The sequence below is a fragment of the Dermochelys coriacea genome, chromosome 25, assembly GCF_009764565.3.
Source record: "Dermochelys coriacea isolate rDerCor1 chromosome 25, rDerCor1.pri.v4, whole genome shotgun sequence".
NCBI lineage: Eukaryota > Metazoa > Chordata > Testudines > Dermochelyidae > Dermochelys > Dermochelys coriacea.
The window spans coordinates 14,093,800-14,111,493 of record NC_050092.1 but is presented as its reverse complement, the minus strand read 5'-3'; the positions used below and the strand labels follow the sequence as shown (position 1 = coordinate 14,111,493).

At 48.7% G+C, this 17,694-nt stretch overlaps 1 long non-coding RNA gene across 5 annotated transcripts in view; it reads right to left on the bottom strand.

The window, feature by feature from the left end:
• The window catches only part of LOC119848501, a 110,913-nt gene that overhangs the window by 42,654 nt on the left and 50,565 nt on the right, over positions 1-17,694 (bottom strand). For all 5 annotated transcript variants that reach the window (XR_006277018.1, XR_006277015.1, XR_006277016.1 and 2 more), the window contains one exon: positions 7,192-7,775. This is a non-coding gene — a long non-coding RNA (uncharacterized LOC119848501). The remainder of the gene's footprint in view (positions 1-7,191; positions 7,776-17,694) is intronic.

Sequence of the window (17,694 nt, the reverse complement as noted above, 5' to 3'; positions counted from 1 at the left end):
AGATAGAAAAGTCTTTGTATTATTAGAAATGGAGGCTGAGGGTCAGATTCTCGGGTGGTGTAAATTGACATAGTTCCACTGAAGTCAATAGATCTATGCAGAATTACATCAGCTGAATATCTGGCTCTACCTTTTTGAAGATGTGATTTCTGATACAAATATATTGCTTTAAAAAAGGGGCTTTTAAAATGAATCCGCTGGAAATTTCCCCCTGGCGTGGTTGTTGCATATTGTATAGCTACTTTTCAGGGGAAGGGGAGATGCAGGCTTGGTAAGGAAGGCTAGAGATGAAGGGGCATTTTCCAAAGAGAACTGAACAGGGATCCCCAAGACAAAACAGAGCCTGGTGAAGTCAAGGGGAAGAGAAAGCGGTGGCATTTCCTACATGAAACATTTAATTAGGATGCAGGAAGGGTACGTTGGGCGCGAAGGCGGGTGGGGGACAGTGGGGGAGGAGAGCACCAAAAGAAAGGAACAAAACTACTAGTATTGGAGGGCTTAATGGCTTAATTACCATATTCAAATCTAATTAATTCCGTTTTGCATAAAAAGGCCATGCTGGGCGTGGGATCAGCTTTGCAGATGGCGTCTTGTGCTCAGCACCATTATGGGACAGGCGGCCATTTTAGAGCCAGGCACGGAGGCACAAGATGGCTTCGCCCATCACGTTCAGCCAAAGAGCATCTGCTCTGGGTGCCCTACTTTTGTCGGGCAGTGAGAAGCATGCTCAGCTGGCTGTCCCCTCCCACCCCAGGTCTCTGCAGGATAATAGGGAAAAGGAGCCAGCCCCCTATTTACCATGTTGGTGAGGGAGGAGCAGGGCACCGGGGGTGTTTAAAAGGGACACAAATGATGCAGGCAGCAAAGCGGGAAGAGAAGGGTTCGGGGGGGGAACAAAGCTAACGGGGCTGCACATTTAATTAGTTGCCACTAGAGCTCCTGACGCCATCTCCCGCACCCAGCCATGTCCTCAGGCCAGCTGGAGAGCCAAGACGGGGGCACTGTCCCCCTCCCACAATTCTAGTGCAGTCGGCATCCACGGATTCAGAGGAGAAGATGTGGCATCTGGGGAGCCAGGGGTTAGTGTCGACGTGAGGATTAATCTCGCTAAACTAGTTCCTGTAAACCAGGGGGGCAGGCGGACATAGCTGCTCTCAGCACTCCAGAGTGACCACGGCTGCCATATGACAGGTCGTGGTGAGAGCAGCCCGAGTGGCACCTGTTGGACTGGTTGGCTACCCACACGGGCACTGTCTGGGCCTGTGAGCACCTGGGCACTGGGTGTGGTAGCGAGATGCCCCCTCTCAGTCTCAAGAGGGCAATGCTCCTTTCCCGAAAAACTGATGCTCTTGGGACGGCTCCTTCCTACGGGCCACCCTCCAGGAGCAGCGGGTGACCAGCAGTGTCCTGGAGCCAGGCCAAAGCTCCGCGGGAGCTGGAAACATGGACGCACCCTCTGGACAGGCCGCATCCTGCTCCTGCTGAGGCTGAGCAGAGTTCTGTTGTTCATTTCCCTGGGAGCAGCTCTTGGCTCCAGAATTAGCGGGGTGTGGGGGGAGTTATTTCATCTTTTTATAAGCACGCTCGGACATCTCGAGCCAGACCCCCAGCTGCTGTGAACCGATGCCGTTCTGCCGACTGCCAATGACTTCAGGGGAGCGACGCTGACTTATGCCAGACCTGGGGTCAGCTCTGTGTGTTCAGAATTTCCCCGCTGACATTACTGGCTTAGGGAAAATTCAAGGCAAGCTGAGCCGATGCTGTTTGCAGCCTCTGATGCAAGCCAGATTTTGCCTGATATCCCAGAAACTGATCTTCAGCTGAACCAAATGGCAACTGTTAACAGCAGAATCAGTACTGGGAAACAACAACCAAACATCCTGGCTTTAAGTGAAAACTTGCATAATCTGTCAGGTTTCCCAGAAGATCAGACCAGTGTCATGAAATGTGAAAAATTTCCAACTTTCCAACTTCTTGGTGAATATTTTGCATAACATTAGGGTCACCTTCCACCAGGGCCCAGGCACTTCCAGCCAGTAGGATCCAATTGCTCATGATGGTCTAGTTCACTTGCCCTACACTTCAGAACAGATATTAACTTTTGGATTAACACACTGTGGAAAGTGGCTTGAGTTTTACAGGGGGTCAGACTAGATGATCACAACAGTCCCCCTTCCAGCTTTAAAATCTGCCCAAGTGCAGATACCGTCCCAGACAATAGCCCCTTTTTTGTTCCCATTAGGCACTGAACTCATCCTTACCTCACAAACTCTTCTGGATACAGATACGTGTGCATGAAGGGTCTCCTGGAATAGACCCTGTTCTTGTCAAAGTGATGGTCAAGGTAGGTTCCAAGGAAGAATTAATTTCCTTCTCCCATGAAGGCTTGGGGCTGGATGTTCCAAAGAGCCTAGCTCGCTGGGCATCAGGGTGATCTGTTCTGAAAATCTAGATGCTAGGACCTCATCTAAAGTCTACTGAAGTCAATGGAAAGATTCCCATTGGCCTCACTGGCTTTAGCTTCAACTCTTCATTTCCACCTCTATCTTAATGGCAGAGAAAGCTCTCTTCTCCAGCTGGAATGATAACTAGGAAGGACCTTTCCACTAAACAGGGCAGAAGCTTTTTTTCTGGGAGGAGATTTCCCCCCTCCCCAATAAATCTCATTTTGAGGGCAGGGGCTCGGTACCTCTTCCATCTCTTCCACCACCACCACCCCCCCCAAAGAGCATCCCATTCACCGCTCTGCACTGGCAGGGCTTAGATGAAACCTTCAAACAGAATCCCTTGGGAACCTGGCTCTGGGGGCTCAGACAAGAACGAAGAATGCTTTCCCATATTTTGGAAGCAGAAGCTGCGGCACTGGGCAATCTGAAAAGGAAAGGAAAGATGGGACAGAGCAGGCAGTAATTTCAAAGAGAATCATTAATGCTGGGCTTATGATGAGGCTTGTTAGCTCAGTGAAGAAGAATGTGTTTTTCAGCTACGAGTCCAGGGATTAAACCTAGAAAAGGAAGAGATCTTTTGTTTCCGAAAGTGGCTGCCAGTGCTCCAGAAGAGAGAGGCAAGGTGGAAGCCCCACCACCACCTCCCGAAGAAACATCACAGGAGATGATTCAACAAGACAAAATGGCCACCCCACTGGAAAACACTCAACTCAGAGCCTGCAGCTCCTGTGAGACTGGCAGCGATCAGGAGCCTAGCAAAAGGCTAATAAACAAAGATGTCAAAGACTTGGACTGATGCCAATCCTTCACCCTTGTCTAGACCCCGGTCAGCCAAGAATACCAAACCACTTCCTGGTCAGTTGAACAAGCCTCACAGGTAGGACAGCATTAACCTCATTCCACTGCTGGTTTGGCCGAGGCACAGGGCGGTGAAGTCACTCACCCACACTGACCAAACACCTTCAGAGTAGAAATCAGGCGAAGCAGCAGCCATATTTAAAGACGGCAGCTAACAGTGGAGCATAGGCCTCAGGGATGCACTCCTCTGCCTCATAAGATCCAGATTTCCACTCTAGGGGCCTGATTTTCAGAGAAGACGAGCACCTACAGATATCATGGCCTTCAGCTGGAGATGTAGGTGCTCAGCTGCTTCTGAAAGTCAGGTCCCAGGTCTTAGAAGCTTGAAAATAGCCACTGCTAGCTGATGGCAGCAGAGACGCCTCCATAACACAAGTTGGTGGTTCTACACCCAGGTCAAAATGGACAAATATCCACCTCACACAAACCACTATTCTCTTAGCAGCAGTCTCAGCAGAGCGGCCAAGGATCGACTGGGCAACAGAGACCATGCTGGGGCAGAGGTGAGTTCCAAGTTGAGGGGGAGACACATTGGTGTGAGTTCAGGTACTGGGGAATCTTGCCACATTATACATGGACTTTCAGCCTCTCTGGCTCTCCAGTCAGCATGGGGCTCACTTGCAGTTGCACAGCAGGAGAAGAAGAAAAAATACCCTTGTTACAGTGGGGTTGATGAAGGGTGACATAACAGTGCCTGCAAACCCTGCAAACGGGGGTTCTGTATTTAGAGACACACCAGTAAAGGTGAAACTTCTTTTTCTAATGCTTTGGACAGCTCCACTGTCATGTGAAAAGTCGGAGCTTTTAAGACCTTAGGGTGTGTAGTTTTTCTCTTGACTAACTCCCAGGGATCTGTTGTTGTTCAAAGAACAATGTTCCATTCCCCCTTCGTTGGTGTGAAGCAAATAGCTTGGAAATTAAAAACATCAAGCCCAAAACCAAAACCAAAACCAACATGGGGTGTGGGATGGAGTCGGACGTCACTCGGCTGGTAAACCTGACTTCTTCCTCCATGGAAAACAAGTGAAAGGAAGTTTGTGCAGGGTAGAAGGAGGGGTCTGTGCATTCGCATGGAGAGCACTGGCAACCTCTGTGGCAGTAAAGGATCGGGAGCTAAATGCCTCAAGGAAGAAATGTTCCTTTATATATGTATATATTTAGGGCTTTGTTTGTTTCTTAGGCAGCCAGGATCAATGGAAAGTGACTTCACAGCAGAGAAATGAGGACACTGGGAGCAAGAGGAAATGGACTCATTAGGGCAGGGGGAGTTGATGATTTTTCCTCCTCTGGAAACTTCCTCTGTGGATTGAGTTGTTTACACGGGGTTGAATTTTTCACAGGGCCAGATTTACCAAGACTCAGCATCCACAACTGGGGTTGGACCTTTCAAAGAACTCAGCTGCCAGTTTTTGCAAAAAGCGCTCGGAGACATTTGCAGCTAGATTTTCAGAAGAGTTCAGGATCACTGGTTGGTAACGTCCTACTAAGAAGTTTTTCCGTGGAAAAAAGGCATTTTGACTCAACGGAAATGTCTGTTTTTATTGACAATTTCTGTGTTTTCATTAAACAAAAAACACTCAAGGCTCAAAATTTCCCAGTCACCCAAAACTGCCTTGGAGAGTTGATTTGTTTTGTTACGAAAACCTGAAAAAAAAAAATCAAATAAAAATTTTGACAAAAATGAAAAAAAAAATTTCATATAGAAATTGGTGCATGGTAAAAATGAAATAAAATCATGTCCTGGCCAGCTCGAGAGCTCAACACCCAGCCTGTGAGAAAATATGGCCCCTCATTTAGCCACTCCCACTGAGCAATACGTCATGTGGCAAGCGATCTCCGTGAGATTCGATGGGTATTTGAGACGAGCAGCACTACTCAATGAGAGCACGGCTGGCACGGTCTGATCTCTAAACAGAGGCTGAAAGCTTCTGAAAATTCTGGCCTTCATTTGTGCCCAATGGGAGGGCCAGGGGGTGCAGCAGGCATCCCTTAAGCCCAGGAGGATGGGCAAGGGCCACCCCCTCGTTATTATTTCAGGCTGGGATTTCTGAAGGATCCTAAGCAATAGAGGATTTCAATTTCTTTGAAATTCAACAGGATCAGACACCTAATTCCCCTAGACTCTTTGGAAAGTCCCAGATTCAGATTAAAAGAGACCAAGGGTTCGAGCAATGCCTGAACCAATTCAGATGGAATGAGAACCAAACCCGAGATCTGGGCCTCAAACCCAAACCTGACCTTAAACCCTGGAGAAAACTGGCTGCATTGTTTTAAAGTCATTATTGTCCTTCCTCTTCCACTTTAATTCCTGCTGCAGGTAGAGGCATTAAAATATCCAGAGGGGCCATTTCCTGTGGCATCTCTGGCCCTAATTCTGAGATTTCCAGCTCAGTTTTGCTGACTCTATATAGTTCAGATGGGCACCTTCCTACAAGCACCTTCCTTCTTCTTCGCATGCTGCCCCTCCCACATGGAATCAGCTCCTTGTAAACAAAACCAACTCATTACCAGAACTGGTCAGGAGTTTTTTGACAAAACTTTTTTTTCCAACAGAAAATGCCAATTTGTCAAAACCAAAACTTTTTGCAGAAATGTATCAGTTTTGATGTAAATTTTGTTGGGTCCAGGATGGAATTTCTCTCTCGCGCGCTCTCTGGCCCAATGAATATTTAACTATTTGTATAAAATGAAAACAGGAGAGAATGAGAAAGACTAAGTCTATAGCCTGGTGACTGGGATGCGGGAGTCTGTGAGAGTCAGAGCAGGGACTTGAACCTGAGTCTCCCAATGAGATGACTGCTCTGACCATCAAGCTATTGGCTGGTGTGGGGTGGGAGAGTCTGTCTCTGAAAGGGCTAGTTTTTGTTCCAATCAAAACAAAAAGAAATCTCAAAATCTTGACATTTTTCACAAATCGGAATTCTTGTTTCCAACCAGCCCCTCCCATCCTCCTTCTTCAGGACTCTCCTTTGTCATGATACTGAAAAAAACCTGTCGATGGTCAGGCCACAGACAAAGACGACGGCCTGTTTTCTGACCAACAGTGTCTCCTTGTTTCCTTGTAAGCCCCTGTCAGTCTGTCTCCGTCTGTTGTTGCTTGGTTCATATTTAGATTGTAAGTTTTTTGGGCAGGGACGGTCTTTTTGTTCAGGTATTTGTAAAGCGCCGAGCACAATGGGATTCAGGTCCAGGACTAGGGCTTTTAGGCACCATGATAACACAAATAATAATAATAATGAGTTCTCCCAGGTGACATTCACCCCTAGACAGAAGGCTGGCACAAGGCCTACATCCCTTAATTCCCATTGACACTCATGGCTGGGACTCCCAGAATCCTGCTCCCCCATCCAGGTTCAACTTCAGTCTCCATAGGATAAACTCCTGCCCCCACTGCTAATTTGCTGTCATTCTATGGCAGAGAGGAGCCTGAAAACCAAGATCCCAGAGCCAAATGGCCCCCGACACAAGAGAAGTTTTGTCACTGCACAGAGTTCCCAGAGAGTCGCAGGTGTTTGACGGGGATTCCTCACTTCCATCACACATCCAAGAGTTTCCTCTGATTATCATCCATTGCTTTGTAGCCCCATCCCCCTCCCAGGTCTTCTCCTGCTCTCCTCTGCCCCTCAACCCAGGGCTGCTTATACCCGGGAGATTGCTGATAGAACCTGAAACTCAGATCTGTCTTGTCTGCCCTTTTCTGCACTGCAGAAACTCACCCTCCCTAATATCATCAGGAATCACGAGGTGTTTGTGCTGCATCCACTGGCTCTACATGTCTGGGCAATTCCTGGGGGTTTAGGGATCAGCGGAAGGGACTCATCTAGGGGCAGATGTGAGTGGGTGCGTGGGGTAGGGCAGTAAGAGTGCAAGAAAAGCTGAGGCTTACCTTCTGCAAGAGACAGCCAGGGGGCTCTAGCATCCATGTGGGTAGTAAGGTAGCTCCTTCCCTTCTGGATCCCCCAGATTTTCATCTTTGTGAAAGATTATACAGCCAAGCCAGCCAATCATCTAGAGCCACTCAAAGCATTGCAGGTAGAAGACAATGATATTAATCTCTTCCTGACCAGGCAATTCCTCAGAGGCAGGAAAAGTTCAGCCCACCTTAGGCCTGGGGTGGCGTAACCTGCCTCTGTTGAGCCCTCGCTGTCTCTATGCAGACCCTGGGCCAAGTTGCTGTTTGTTTTCTCCTTTCCCCATTGATGCCTGTGGAAAGTTTGCATCTTGCCCGTGCGTTGCAGGCACAGATGCATCTAGGCAGTTCTTACATGCCATGCTGTAGGTCACATTCTAGCCTAGAGAACAGAACCCTCTCAGCAATGTTAAATTCAAAGCCTGCGTGTTGCAATGTTCTTTATTTCCCCCCTGAACTAGGCATGCTTCTTTCCATCCCTCTTCCCTGGCTGGGACTGCTGCAGAACGGCATCCATCGGAGATGGCGGTGGTTTGGTTTTCTTACTTTTCTGCAAAAGGCTAAAGAAAAACAAACAAATAAATAAAAAGATGGTTAAACAATGTCTTGGTAGAAGATGAGAAGTAAGTTATGTCTCTAGGCATTATCCAGATTACAGCCCCATTGTGCTGGGCTCTGTAGAAACAAAGTCCCTGCCCTGAAGAATTTACAATGTAAAGAGATGGGACAGACAATGAGTCCTGATCTCCTATTTTACAGCTGGGGAAATGAGGCACAGATCCAGTAAGTGACTTACCCCAGGTCACACAGGGAATCTGCGGCACAGCCAAAAACTGAAGCAGTTCTCCCAAGTCCAGTATCTTACCATCAGGACTATTTCCAAACAATACAATAAATCTGACCCGAAGATGAGTTCTGTGTGGCTCCAAGGCTTATACCTTCCCCCAGCAGAAGTTGGTCCAACAAAAGATATTAACTGACCCACCTTGTCTCTCACAGTGAATATATGACATTTACATAGCACCTCGTCTCCAAAAAGATCCCAAAGGGCTTTTCAGTCTTAGCAAAAAGATATAGGTGCCTTAATTCACCCACCCCTGAAAAGCAGTCATCTTCAAGAAGAGATGTGTTTAACAATGCGCGGGAATCCTGGATAATACCTTAGGTCAGGAAGTAAAGAATACTGCATCCAGCTGAAACTACATGCAAATCTTAGAAGTGGAATTTGGCCAGGACACTGCGATTAACATACACTCCTGGTCTTGTTGGGGGAGGTGAAGTGACTTGCCTCAGGTTGCAAAGCAGGCCAGCTGCGGAATCAAGAATAGAACCCAGGTGTCCTGACTCCTAGCCCAGTGTCCAATCCACTAGATAACAGCTGTGCCTCTCACCTAGTCCTGTATTCCTGCTACCAAACTGATATCACACTTTACAGCATCAGGATGCTTCCTTGCAAGGTCTCCTACCCCACACGGGAGGCAGCTGAGCTACCTTGATACTGCGGACCCTGATTTTGCCCATCAGATCAAGATGTCTTGCAGATTTTCCCCTGCTCCCACAAGCCTCAGGCAGCCAAACTCTAACCCTGGTGTCTAGTTTCATAAAAATTAAAAGAGTCACCCAAACTTTGCAATGAGCCCCATCAGGTTCTCTGGGTTAGGCCTTGGCAGAATCAAAAAAAAATGCCTCCAGCATACATTGCCACCTAAAAGTTATATAACAAGCAGCCAAATGAGTGGGAAGTGGGGAAATCATGGCAATAGGGGAATTATTGGACAAGCGTAGTCCTTTTCTTGTGAAAGCAAAATGGACGGGGAGTCAGATACCTGATGTTCCTTTTCTCAGATCAATGGATCATACTTCGATTACCCACCCTATTAAATATGTGGCTTTGATTGTTTTGCTAAATCCTAAGCTGTTCATAGGGTAACATCTGACCTTGAGCATAGACCATCTCCTCTAAAGTACAATGTTGCTGGTCTTTATATAGACAGAGTGTGTGTGTGGGGGGGTCACATTATAACACTCCCTGCCTGGAAACAAGACCGGAGAAGAGAGAGTTTCACATTAGGGCTTCAGTTATGGATGGGGGCTTTTTCCACATCTGCTGTACTTATTAACAGAGAGAGACTTTGGAACAGGGCTTTCGTTTGGCCCATTCATTTCAAGAGGCAGGCAGAGGCTGGATTTTGAGGAGAGTTCTTTGGGGAATGCTTCACGAGTGTTGCTCCGTGGCAGTGATGTCAGAGAGCAGGGAAGCTCAAATGACAGTTTCTCATGCTGAGACTCCTTCCCAGAAATCGTGCAGTTTAGGGCTTCCAGTTAAATGAGCCCCTGTTTTATTTACCTGAAGATAATTTCACATGCCCAGATTGTCCTTCCAGAGCACAGAATTGAGGCTAGCCTCCTCCCCATGGTGTTCACAGGAAGGTGAAGAGGTGAACTGTGCATTTAAACCTTGCAGGGCTAACACTTTCTATCCTAATAGTGAGATGGAGGCTTAAGAGGGCTAAATGGAAAACATCCTCCAGGCGCTGTCTGTCCAGAGCCTTAACTTTTCACCAGGAGGCATAGTTTTGGAAGAGACCAAGGACAAATTTAGATCTGGTGTAAATGGGTGCAGCGACACTAACTTCAATGGACTTGCACCTGCTTGCAGCAGGCCTGAGTTTGGCCCACAGTAAGAGATCTGGACACACCCAGCCTGGTACCATCTAGCAGCTGTTGCTGACTGCAGGACTCAACTCCGCTCCCACCTGAGAGACCCACAGCACAACTCCTGCATTGTCCAACCCAGCTGGAAACCTCTGCAAACAGATCATTGACAGTGCTGCACACGGAGGCCATGAGTTCAAATCTCCACCCCAGAGCGACTGGGATTTGAAATCCTAGCAGAAGCCAATCCAGCGGTTTGGGGGCAGAGGCCATAGCCATGAAGGGGGTTGCAAAAAGGAGTCAGATTGATGGAGAAAGCAGTTCCAAATGTGGCCTTTAAGGTATCAAAGATTAGACTATGTGTCTATCCGCACTGCAGCAGCAGAAGGGAGGTGCAGAATTTCCCACAGGTTGATCATGGCCTATGAGAAGGGAGAGTTCCGGTAGGTATCTTGAGCTATGTCCTCATAAAGGCGACCATCATCCTAGCATTCATGGACCTACAGACATTAACTAATTAATCTTCACAACCCAGCTCAAGTGGGTAAATAAACATCCCCTCTCCCATTTTACAGATAGGAAAACTGAGGCATGCAGAGGGGAAGCAACTCTTGCCCAAGGTCAGAGCTCAGATTTGGAGCTCAGAATTTCTTGGTTCCCAGCCCTGAGTTTGGCCCACTAGAGGGTACTTCTCTCCGAGTGACTCAGGGCTTAAGGTGCTTCGCAGGAACCCTGACTTCTCAAGCCTGAGCCAGAGAGATCAGCAGGTAAAAGCAAAGCAAATAAATGGATTGGGCAGACTTCAAAGGCTCGTTTTGGCAACGAGACGAGATTCTAGCCAGGTTCCAGCACTCGGGGGCCACTGGGCTTGAGGTTACATTTCCAGATTGCAAACAGATTCCTCTTTCTAACTTCTGCAATTTATAGGTTTCCACCACTTCTACCCCTGCAAAATCAGAGGCTGCTGTCCTTGGGACTCAATTGGCATTTGCTTCAGAGGTGGTCTCTCCCTTGGAAACTTAGAATCCCACTATTTACTCTGCAGCACAAGCAGCCAGTGAACTGGGGGAATGCACCCCAAAGTTCTGTGTCTACCAGCCTGCGGTGGGCTCTTCCCACCCCCCTTCCCCCATTCACTCCTTTTATGTAAATGGGAGTGGGGCAAGACTTGAGAGAATAAAACATGAGCTCCCCAGAGATCAAAGAGCCCAAACAGACATTCCCTGCTCCTGAGCCCGCAGCAAAAGGAAGCTGTGAGGAGCTGGTGGGCCTGATTTTGATCTCATTTATACTGGCTCAAATCAAGGGTATAACTCCAATGACCTCAAGGGAGTTCCACCAGCGTAAGATCTGAACATGGGAACTGAGCAGAGCAATGCTGACATACTGTTAAAATCCTGGGACGAGGCACTTTTTAAGATCTTGGCCAAATAATTTGGTTTTCTTTAGCTCCTTTCCCCTGAGGATCTCAAAGCGCTTTACAAAGCCAGGCCATTGAGCCAGACACCCTCCCCAGGTCAGTATAACCATCCTCGTTTGACAGAGGGAGAAGCTGAGACACACAGAGGGGAAGTGATTGCTCCAGGTCAGAGCCAGAACTGGGCCTAGAACCCATGAGTCAGAGAGGCCCAATCCCCCTGCTTAGCTCCTAGACTATAGACTCATAGGATGGGAAGGGACCTTGAGAGGTCTTCTAGTCAGTCTCCTGCACTCAAGGCAGGACTAATTATCTAGACCATCCCTGACAGGTGTTTGTCTAACCTGCTCTTAAAAATCTCCAGTGACAAAGATTCCACAACCTCCCTAGGCAATATATTCCAGTGCTTAACCACCCTGGCAGAAATTTTTTTCTAATGTCCAACCTAAACCGCTGTTGCTGCAATTTAAGCCCATTGTGTCTTGTTCTCTCCTCGGAAGTTAAAGAGAACAATTTCTTTTCCTCCTCCTTGTAACAACCTTTTATGTACTTGAAAACTGTTACCATGTCCCCCCTCAATCTTCTCTTTTCCAGACTAAACAAACCCAGTTTTTTCAATCTGCCCCACATAGGTCATGTTTTCTAGACCTTTAATCATTTTTGTTGCTCTTCTCTGGATTTTCTCCAGTGTATCCACATTCTTCCTGAAATGATGTGCCCAGAACTGGACAAAATACTCCAGTTATCAGAGGGATAGCCGTCTTAGTCTGTATCCACAAAAACAACGAGGAGTCTGGTGGCACCTTAAAGACTAACAGATTTATTTGGACATAAGCTTTTGTGGGTAAAAAACCCACTTAAGGTGCCAATACTCCAGTTGAAGCCTAATCAGAGTGGAGTAGAGAGGAAGAATTATGGCTTGTGTCTTGTTTCCAACACTCCTAATATCATCCCTCCTGATTTAATCAATATCCTAACCCATCCCCTCCTGCTTCCCCTGGTCAATAGCATCTGCCACAGGTACCAAGAAGGTCTGCCTGATGGTGATGAGTTTAGAATAACACGATGGAACTGCCATGGCCCTTCACCATGTTCCCTCTAACAGGAAGGTTTTGCTCCTTCCTCTTGCTAGAAGGCTGGAAAAAACCAGGTTGCAAAGGAATCATCTGGGTCTGAAGAAGGCAATTTTGGCTGCCATGGGTTGGTACCATCGTGGACAGGCTGCCGAAGAAGGCCAGGCAGGCTGGAGCAGAGGGGGAGGAGGGAAGGTGGGTGCTGAGAAGATGGAGGACTCAGACACAATGGTCCCATTCATTGGACCAAAGACATGGGCTTCAGCCCTGCCTGATCAGACACAATAGGGCTTCTCCGCTCACCACTTGTGTGCATTGTCAGCAGGCAGCCGGCCCACACCCCTCCTTTCCGTCCCCCATTGGATAATGGCACTGCATTGTGTGCTTGGCTGGACAAGGACTTTGTTTAGGAGAAAAACTGTGTTTGTCTGTCAGGAGAGATCAGGCAAGAAAGAGAGAGGGAGGAGCCAGGGCTGGCTCCCAACACTACCCCCCTCAACACTGGCCTTCTAAGGCCCCAAACCCAGCTATAAATATTCAAAGCGCTGCAGAGGGAAACTCCTCTTTGGGAACACTCCCCCCTGCTTTGTAAATTACAAGGCGCCCTATGGACAGACCCATCTGAACTCCCGTTCCCCTTTGTCCACATCCCCCAGCAGCCATTCCTGCCCCCCCCCAGCCAACCCTGGGCAAACATTAAGGCCAGAAGAGACTGTCCTGAATAGAAAATAGACATGCTGAGGGCAGGAGCGTCTGGGTCTGACTCTCCATTGCTCTGCTCCTTGCCTAGTTGGCTGCACCAGCGCAAAGGTGATGGTGATGGGCAGTGCTCATGTTCTGATTTCACTGCCCTTCACTCTTGCTCTGCACTGTCGTGAACGGTGCAGGGCCATGGACATGGCTACCGGCAGCGCATCTGTTCCGGAGGCAAATGGCCCTCAGTGTGTATTTATCTCTGTGTTTCCAGGAAACGCTGGAACAAGCTAAAATAAACTGCCCACAGCACCAAAGCGTGTGGAGAGCCGCTGCCCACCTCGGTGGTGATGAGCTGAGAGGATGGGTCGTTAGCTCTTCTGCTGCTGCCCATCTTTCCCTCTTCCAGGGTCTGCTGCTGCCTTTCCTTGAAAACCTCATCTGATCTGAGAGATTGACAGGGGATTAAGTCTCCCTGCAACATTGCTCTGATTGTAACAACGTCCAGCCTGTGGGGAAAGGTGGGTAAAACCCCCTCCCTTCCTGACAGTCCTAGCGAGAGCCACAAACAGCAGGATTAATGGGAAACAGGCATTAATTTAGACATCTGTAGCTGGGTTCCTTGTATTCCCTCTTCCCCAGCATTTCTCTGAAAGCATCAACCCGTTAAAAGAAGCAGGAGCCTGGCTTGCTGCCTTGAGCCTCCGTTCACCAGGGCCTGGGGCTTGCCAGCGAGAAGCTCCTCCCAGAGCCAGCTATGGCGTCACTTCTCTTTTTAAAAGTTAGCCAGGGAAATTCCAGAGCTGGGTGTCTCAGCAGTGGCTGTAGCTGCTCCTGAAGGGGACACGCCGGGTTTGCCTTGGTCTACTCACCTCCCACGTCCACAGACTTCTCTCGCAGGACCTAGGCTCACGGTGAGAACTACTGTAAGCTCTTTGAGCTGCACCTTACTAAGTGCTTGTACCATGCCTGACACACCAGGGATGCGAGCTGGCAAGGGCTCCCGGCACGGCCACCTCTGCAGTTCCAGATGCAGAATTGCCAACCTCTTGCCAGGAAGCTATCGGACCCGATTTCCCATGGCTCTCCATTGCCTCGCCCTGTGTGGAGTCACTTACATAAGTGCAAGGCGGACGTGAAATGTTCCTATTGTGCTTTGGGCAGTGTGTTATACCCACCTTGCACTAGCCTGAATTACTCCAGGAGGTGCAGGGCAGAGGGGAGCTGGGCCTTTTGTGCACTCACTTACCGCCCGGTGTGAAGTGCACATAAAATGGTACCAAAATTCTCCACTCCCCTGGTAGCTTTCTGTGCCCACTCTGCACAGGGGTCACAGATTAGCACAGCAACAAGGCCGGGAAGAATCAGGCCCCAAAGGATCCAGAGAAGCATCCAAGCTTTAGGATGCCTTTCCAAGCTAGACTTTGAGGGGACTCTGTCCTGAAGGGATGTTTAGTCTTTGGAGCCGAGATTTCACAACTGGAGCAGGAGACAGGCCAGACCGGAACATTGGAGAAAAAAGGCCTGCTTAGCGCTCAGCTCCTCCTGCAGCTCAAGTGGCAGCCAGCTGTGCTGTGAATCTGCAGGCCCCGGCTTAAAAACCTGCTGATGACCCATGTGACCCTGTTCTTAAATTAGTGTGAAGACGCTCTAATAATGATAATGGTAACTGGCTGCTAAGGATGTGGTGGATTCTCCATCATAGGGAGCTTTAAATCTAGCTTGGCTGCTTCATTCTAACAGACGCCCTGGACTCAGCTCCTGGATAGCGGGTTCCGTACAGGGATCTTGGGACCTGTGTCTGCAGGAACTTCAACTAGATGGTCTCATGGTCTGTCCTGGCTGCCCAGTCTATGAACCAGCGGGCCAGACAGGGCTCTCCTGTCAGCACTGGTCAGTGGCAGCTGAAAGCAGGTTCCCCGGCTTCTTGTGGTGTTGGGAGTGGCAGGATCAGGGCTTCGCCAACATGGTACGTTTTCCCAGCTGAGCGCACAGCCCGTTGGATCCGCTTTTCCAGTTCGGGCAGCAGTGGGTGGGGGTAGGGGAGGGGGTCTCCTTATCTTCTATCCTTTGGCTCGTAGCATGTCAGGTGTGACTGGAGATGGGCCCTGACCTCCTGGCAAATAGGAAGGGATTAGCTCATTGATCAGAAGGGGATGGAGATGCTTCTGCTGAGCCCACACTTCTTGGCCAAGCAGCCCCATCTCGCTCACTGCCCACACAGCAGCCTGGTAGTCCTGGGGCTCTCTCTGATTTAAGGGGACAAGATAAGGGCCTGATCTGGTGCCACATCCACTCCTGTCTGATTCAACTCCTCATGGCATCAGGCCCTACAGAAGGACAAGCCAAACCAGCCTCCTCCTTCCCCATGAACACACTTGCTCCTGCTCAGGTATGGACTGACGACAACAGCTACCCTGACTCTTGCTCAGAGAATATCTGGAGCATCAGGATACCCAGAATCCTTCACTCTGGGCCCAAGTGACCCTTGTGCAAAGTTAGTGAGAGGGGGATTCCAGTTCATGGTCCCTTTGCACAAGGTGCCTCCCAGCAAGAGCTGACCTGGGGCAGAACACCCTGTGCCTGCAGAATCCCAGGCTGTGAGGACAGACTGCTGCTGGCTGGCTTGCTGCTTTCTCTGAGATGAATGGAGCACAAACTGTACCTGCCTGGAGAAGCCCTGCTTTGTGGGGATGATGCAGACCGAGCCAGGGTGGGGGAATCTGGGAAATCTGTCTGTGTGGCAGTGCTTGGCTGGGGCAGAGCAGAGCTGTCTCATTATCAGAGACTGGCAGTGGCAATGCTGATGGGTGTGTGTGTGTTTACGCCATGTGCAAACTGGCTCTCACATGTTACACACACACAAGGATCCTGCCAATGCACAGCAAAACTCCAGTTCCTCCAAATTAACCATCGACAGCTGAGCCCAGCCGGTCATGTCACGTGCACCTCAGTAGCAGAGGGATGTTTTTCCTCCTAGCTGCACACAAATGCAGTGCCCTTTCCTCCTAAGATTTGATGACGGTGCATTGCACGCCACTGGGAGCAGCGGCAGCAGCTATGCTAGGGCTGCATGTAGCTATTCCAAGAGGCGGATGTCACACATAGAGACAGGCAAAACTTCTTCTTCTGCCGCCCCTTCAAAGGTCTAACAGGCCCTGCCTCTTTCTGGATGAATATATACGTTCCCATACACCTATTACAAATCTCATCTCTCCCTACGTAACCAAGCATTACATCCCAGGGCCGTTTCTGAGCACGATTTAGGATGCTGTTTCGTAAGAGGGGAAAAAAATCAGTTAGAGCTGGTCAAAAGAATGTGGTTTCCCTTCTGTGAAAAATTTCAGAGGAAAATGAAAACAGGTCATTGCCGTTGACAGTTTTTGATAGGCGGATTAGGTACGAACAGAACATTTGTTAATTTTTGTAATCTCAGTTGTCAAAACAAACCAAGCCAACCCCCGCAATAAACCTCAGAAAGATGTTCCGTTTTTTATGAAAACCTGATTTTTTTTAACAAAAAAAATGGAAATTTTCTCCCCAGAATTTCAATTTAGCCTAAAAGCCATTTTTCAACCACCAAAAGGTGACGACATTTTTCTGACCAGCTCCAGATTTAATACAATCTGGGGATACAGACAAATGGGGCTCCCTGCTAGATAGCTCCGGGGGAAGATTCACCAGCACAGACACTTTCCCAAACCATTCTTGTTCTCCAGGAAAGCCAGCACCAGAGGCTGGAAAACATCCCCCTCTTTCTGCCAAACCCTGGAAGAATGAGCCTGCTAAAGTTTCCCTTTCAGGGGAAAGTTTGCCCATTGAAAGTTTGTTAGTTTTGCAGCTTTTTATAATGTAGCAAAGGAAGAACTGAGAAAGGTGGAGAAAATAACAAGTGACAGGCTCTGCTTGCTCCAAATGTCAGGGGAAGAGTTTGTCAGAGATAGGTCTGCATCACATTCCCTAAATCCCAGGACTCCAAAACTTCATGGCATGTTGGAGTCCAGATCTGGATACCCCAAATCCTGGGTAAGTTTGGAATCCATGTTCTGGGCTTTATTGTTATTGGTTATTTGCATGAGAGCCTAGAGGTCCTAGTCACTATCAGGGCTCCTTTGCAATAAATGCTGGACAAACATAATGATAGACAGCTCCTGCCCCTGAGACCACCCAATCTCTAGTCTCCACTTTTTATCCCAAAGCAGACTCCTTGGGGGGGTCTATTGGCTCCTGCATTTTCTGTGTGTTTCTGACCCATTTAAAAACCACTCTCCGAAAAGGAGGAAACGGCTTTGGGAAATAGTCAGGACCATGGTGAAAATGACTTTGGCCAAAAACAGGAAACCTGGAAGCTCCCAGCAGAGTGCCATCCCACCCACTAATCTTTGGTAAAGTTGAGAAAAGTTTGGGTAGCTACTTCCACCCCCTCACACTGTGTTTCATTGCAGGGCTTGTCTGCTCCTAGGGGCTCATCTACACACATAGGGGTTGGAACTAGGGGTGCGGTGGGTGCTGCAGCACCCCCTGGCTTGAAATGATTTCCATCATACACCGGGTTTACAGTTTGGTTCAATGATTTTCAGCACCCCCACTATACAAATTGTTTCAGCCCCCCTGTCTACACAGCTACAAAGGTGCAGCCTG